The sequence below is a fragment of the Impatiens glandulifera genome, chromosome 1 (genome assembly GCF_907164915.1).
Source record: "Impatiens glandulifera chromosome 1, dImpGla2.1, whole genome shotgun sequence".
NCBI lineage: Eukaryota > Viridiplantae > Streptophyta > Magnoliopsida > Ericales > Balsaminaceae > Impatiens > Impatiens glandulifera.
Window position 1 is genome coordinate 130,765,717 of NC_061862.1, and position 6,330 is coordinate 130,772,046.

Below are 6,330 nucleotides of genomic sequence, written 5' to 3' on the forward strand. Positions count from 1 at the left end.
AACAACTGTGTAAAACAATAATATAATGGTTATTACATACAAAACTAGTTAATATGGACATAGTAGAGAGAATAGAACATACATTATTTTCAGGTGATAATTGATTGGGACATAAGGTCATAACAGTGTTTGTTGCCTGCATATTATAAAAAAAAAAGAGTTGAACGAACTGAGAAAACAATTTTATTAACAACCATTTTAATACATACCATTTTGTTGAACGAACTGAGAAAACCACAACGGCAGCTCCTGATCTAAATACTACAATATCCATCATTATAAACAGCAGAATATACATCAATAGCTAACCATACAATATTCATGTAATTGAAAATCAACAATCAATCAGTATATATAGGAAAACCAAACCTTAAACCCTAAATACAACAATATCCATGAATATAAATGGCAGAATATACATCGAAACCTAACCCTAAACATAAATACTATAATATCTATCAATATAAATGGCAAAATATACATCAAAACCTAACCCTAAACCTAAATACATCAATATCGATTATAAACAGCATAATATACATCAAAACCAAACCCTAAACCTAAATACATCCATATAAATGGCAGAATATACATCGAAACCTAACCCTAAACCCAAATACTTCGATATACATAGGAAACGGCATAATATACATCAAAACCAAACCTTTACCCCTAAATACACCAATATCCATGAATATAAACGGTAAATATACATCAAAACCTAACCCTAAACCTAAATACTTCGATATACATAGGAAACGGCATAATATACATCAAAACCAATCCTTTAACCCTAAATACATCCATATCCATGAATATAAACGGTAAATATACATCAAAACCTAAGTCTAAACCCTAAGCCCTAAACTGACCTGATGATGTTGAAGAACGATGATGTTGGAAGGATCTCGATGATGTTGAGGAACGATGATGTTGAGGAACAATGATGTTGAGGAACGCTGATGTTGAGGAACGATGATCTTGATGAATGTGGGAATGGAAAGTCGGCCGCAGTCGGAGTGGGAGGGAGAATCGGGGAGGTTTTGTTTTAAATTAGGGCAGAAAAGTAATATATAAGACTAAAGACGCGATTTACCATGGACGCGATTTAATTTAAATCGCGTGAGTTCATCACCGCGATTTAGATTAAATCGCGTGCATGGTAAATCGCGTACATTTAAAAACGCGAATTACAAATCACGCGTTTCATCTAAATCGCGGTGATGAACTCACGCGATTTAGATTAAATCGCGTGATTGATAATTCGCGTCTTTGAGCGTAAGAAATGGCGCCGAAGGGGTATTTCCGACATTTCGTAGGGCAAAAGGGCCCTTTTTGCCAACTTTAGTAGGCGGGGGCCCTTTTTGGAATTTCCCCTGTTATGGGGGCCATTTCATCAAATTTCCCCTTTTGCAGCTGATGTGAAAAAAAATTTGAAAATTGACTAAATGACATGACTACGGCCACATAAAATTTTGCAACAATATTTTTTCCAGGTCTAAAGACGAAAATACATTTTCGCCATGCATCAATTGGAATTAAGCTAATTTCATTATTTAATAAAAATAAGATTGTGAATAAATAAAATAAAATAAATTTCAGACTAAATTCAAACGTGAATTAACGATAAATTTAATTCAAATTATAATTAAATATTAATTTTTTAATTAATATTTAATGCCTAATTAAAAAATTAAAGTATAATGTTATGATAAACATTTAACTTTAAATGACATATTAATTGACTAACGTATGAACTTTTCAATATCTAGGTTTTTAACAAATTAGTGTATAGGTAACAATGTTAATTAGTTATGGATTAATTGATAAATTAATGAGTAATATTCATGGTTAATAAAACGTTTGAATAATTTTATTTGAAGGTTTAATTCTCAACAATACATACCCATTCGTTATTCATTTCACTATACTACATCGTCTTATCATTTCACACTCTAAAATTTCAAAAGTATTCTCCTTATTTTGTGAGTAATCTTCGAGTTTTTTGCTTGACATTTCCGTTGAAACCCGGTGATAGTTCACGTATTCTGTTCAAGTTCGATGCGTAGTGATTTCAATGTAGAATCACTACTTAATTCGTTGTATCCTAGACAACAACCATCTGCGATAAACTCCAGCACAAACTGAAGATGATGAAACTGTTTTAAGGAAAATGTGTCTAACACATGCCTCAAATCAACATTTAAATTTGGTGATTTCATTCTTCGTATATTTAATTCTATTTAATTTATTTGTAACATTATATGTATTGGGGAGAGAATATTTGAGAAAGAATTTTAAAAAAATGACGTGGCATAATCTGATTGGCCAAAAATATAACAAAAAAATTTCCCTATTCTCTCTCTCCTCCTCCTTTATCCTTTTTCCAACAAGTGATATATTGACACATCATCCCCTCACCTAAATCCCCTCCCTATCACTCCTCATATATATTATGTTATTTTAAGACAAGATATCTAATAGCATTCCCTTAATATTTATTATATTTCTCCCAATTTTTTTATTTTTGTTTCCCCTCTTATTCCCCGTTCTCTCTCTTCTGGGTCTTCTCCCTCTTCTATCTAAACCCTAAACGGCGAACACAATGACGAACACAAATTGATTGTTGCGCCTAAAATTCAACCTAGTGCAGAAAGTACTTTCGCTGAAATTTTCCAAGAGAGGATATTTTTTTTAACGATTTTGAAAATGAAGAATGCCCCTTGTCACCAGTCGTATTATTATAGAAGTGAAGAACCTTTCATAATATTATATACATTAAACATAAAATTTTGGATTCTAATTAAAACAAGTCTCATGCTCACTAAACTCTCTTTATAAGAGATTAGACGAATTACCAAAATGAAAAAAATATACATAGATAGATAGATGTAAAAGAAGATAATTCGGACACAATTAATATTCATATACAATAAAATTTAAATTATACAATTCTTAAATAAATGTCCAAACACTTATAGTTTATTTATATGTTAATTTTAATATTTAAATTAATCAGTGGCATCAATTTATACTGAATTTTTGAGCGATATTAGTAGGAGTAGACCGATTTGTTTTTGTTTATTACAGAAAATTAAATGATGGTATTTATATTTGAACCTCTTTATGCTCAGTTGTTTTTAGAACTTTTTTAGTTATTTACTGATGAAAGGTTTTTGTTATTTTGTTTATGGTCTCTTTTTGAATGAAATGAAATTTAAATTTGTTTTTATTTGCTTGATATAAGTGAAAAAAATAACTTTAAGTAAAATTATCTGAAACCATACCATCAATGTTCATAGATTTCTTTTCTGTCTTGTAATTTCTCTTTTGGTAACACAATTTTATGTTAGGAGTTTTCATTCTTATAAACACTTTTAGTGTTTTTTTTTTAAAAAAATTTCAACAATTATACTATATATATATATATATATTATATTTGTATTGACAAATTATTATTTATATTTAAATTGTTGTTATTATCTTGTTAAAATGTTAAATTTTGTTACTGATTATTTTATTGGTATGATTGTTTAAATATAATTATTGTTATTATGCTTGTAATATAAATATATCGATTTCTTTCATAAATTTGGTAGTTCAAAAATTACATTTTACTGTACTATTTCTTTTATTAACTATTACACATTGATAAGCAATCAGATCAATTATTAATTGACCAATCAAATCAACCAATAAAATGTAAATTAAATGTTCGAATTAAAAAAATAAGATGATGCCTACCTAACCCGTATATAAATTAAATATTGAATTAAAAAATAAAATGATGCCCCGCTATTATTATATCTATCTCACCTTTAATTATTTTGACATATTTTCAGATAAATGAAATGAATAAGTTGAAAACAAAAAAAAATATCACGAATTTACGTGTTCTGTCACGATGTTGTTCGCATTTTTTTAATAAATTTTTTAAATTTTATTTTCGCTCCCCAACTCTTCGTCTTCTCTTTTCACCTGTAAAAAATAGTTTTTATCGAGGGCAAAGACTCTCGATGAAATCCTAATTGACGTCGTTGATGGTTTTCACTGAGGGTGATAAATTCTCTCAGAAGGTGTCGGTAATTCGACTGTCGGTGAAAGAAAAATTAATATCACCGAAAACATTTAGAGCCGTTGAAGATAATATTATTAACGAGAGCACTAATTATTCTCGGTGATAATTCAATTCTTTTACCGAGAGCAGAGTCAATGCTCTCTTAGATAATATACTCTAGGATTCATCAACAAGAGGTCTCTATTTCCTGATATTAACTATCAAACAAGACCCCTAAGACAACCAACTAAGATTCCTTTCCTGATACGCCGCTTAACAAATTGAGGTTTCCTCCTCACATAATGCTTCCAGTCACTTCCTCCAACACCAATCATTTCCCTCTATTTCCTAATCCTCTTTTCTAGAAAGTACTAGAATTAGTACAACAGATGGATCATAAATTTGGTTTATCCAACCAGAAAAAATAACATCTACAATTCATATGTTTAAAAAGATGCACAACCATGAACCCAACATATGTTATAGGTAGATGGTCATTAAACAATGAAACAACAGCACATCAATGATAAAGAGGAAGATATCAACATCTACAGTGTTAACAGTTTTTATTTTCAATCTCATGAAGGTCTGAATGGCATCTGAAGCCTGATAAAAGCTGAGCACAAATCTAAAGAAAGGGTAAAAAATAGATTAAGGACATACATATAAAGCATTCAAAACTAATAAGTTTCACGATAAAATAATGGAATGGATGCTTAGGTTATATCACTAATGGAAGCTACCAAAATCCCACAAGAAAACGAATCCATTATGACACATGAGTCATTAATGATGAAATAACATACCTTTCACAGTCACAAACCGATCTGTTTTGTAGCTAGACCATCATTAGAGTGGTTGAATTCCTTCTTAACAAATCAAAACCTGTCTACTTGACAAGTAAAACTTAGACTGCCTCACCATTATCGGGATCCTTTTTATATATTATATTATCTCAAACTAGATAAAGACATTCTCCAACCTTTCATATCCAAATCTAAAATGGTTAGAAGAAGACAAGTCAAAAGTCATATGTAAAAAGCAGAAATAAGGAGAAAACTCCAATGAGTTATGTAGAGAATTAATCTACACGCTTTGTATGAGTTTGTATAAACACGAATACATGTTGTCACGGCCCAATCTTCATGGCCCAAGAAAATGAGGAGGCTTAAGAAGAATGTCACAGCCCAATCTTCCTGGCCCAAGAAGAGGAGGAGGTTTAAGTCCGCTTAAGCCAACACAAGGAATATTCTAACTGGAAGGAAGATGCCAGATTAGTGCATCATTAATTGACAGTTAAAAGACATGTCATTGATTAGCGCATCACTAATTGATAGTTAAAAGGAATGTCCTTGATTAGTGCATCACTAATTGACAATTAAAAAGAATTTCTAAATTAGTGCATCACTAATTGACACTTATAAGGAATGCCCTAAATTAGTGTGTCATTAATGTAATAACTAGAATTAGTCCTATAAATACCTGTGAGGTATTACATTGTAAATCGCCAAATATTCTAGTGATATAATATTATTCTTTTTAAGAGTTTACTCTCTCTCTCTAAGAATTCTTGTGTCAATTTTATTAAACGTCGAGTGTTGCGTCGAGTAAGGCTGACTAGTTACTCGTTCTTGCGAAGATCGTAACTAGTGTCGAACGGATCATCAGTAAAAAGTCTGAGCCCGTGACAATTGGTATCAGAGCTGAAATGACGAAGAGATCGGAGAAAAGTTCAAAGGTCGTGGATGAAGTAGAGAATCTTTCCCACGGGACCGGAGAAGATGGTAACAACTCTCGCAAAGTTCAGGCGGGAGGATCCAAAGCTACCAAAGAAAGAGAGAGATCAAGAGACGCTATCATTGACATTATTGCCAGGTTGGAGAAGGTAGAACTCACCGTGGCATACGGACAAGATAATGCTGGGGACCTAGAGGAACGCATTGCTGAGCTTGAGAAGGGAGAGAGACGAACTCTGAGGAGGAATGCAAGGTGCCCTGAACGAAGGCTTGTCAAAATGTCAAGAACAAACTCAGATCGTGGAGCAGACTCTTCTTGGTGAAATCAGTACCTTGACTGAGAAACTCGAGGTAATGACTTCTAAGTTACAAGCTACCGAAGAGGATGCGGCATTACTCAAGAAGGCGATTGTGCAAGAGTGCGGACGTGCACCTGTAGGAGTCCCCAATCCGACAAGGATAGACGTTCCAAGGCCTAAAGCGTATTTATGCGAGAGGAATGCGAAAGAGATCGAAAACTTTTTATGGAGTCTGGAC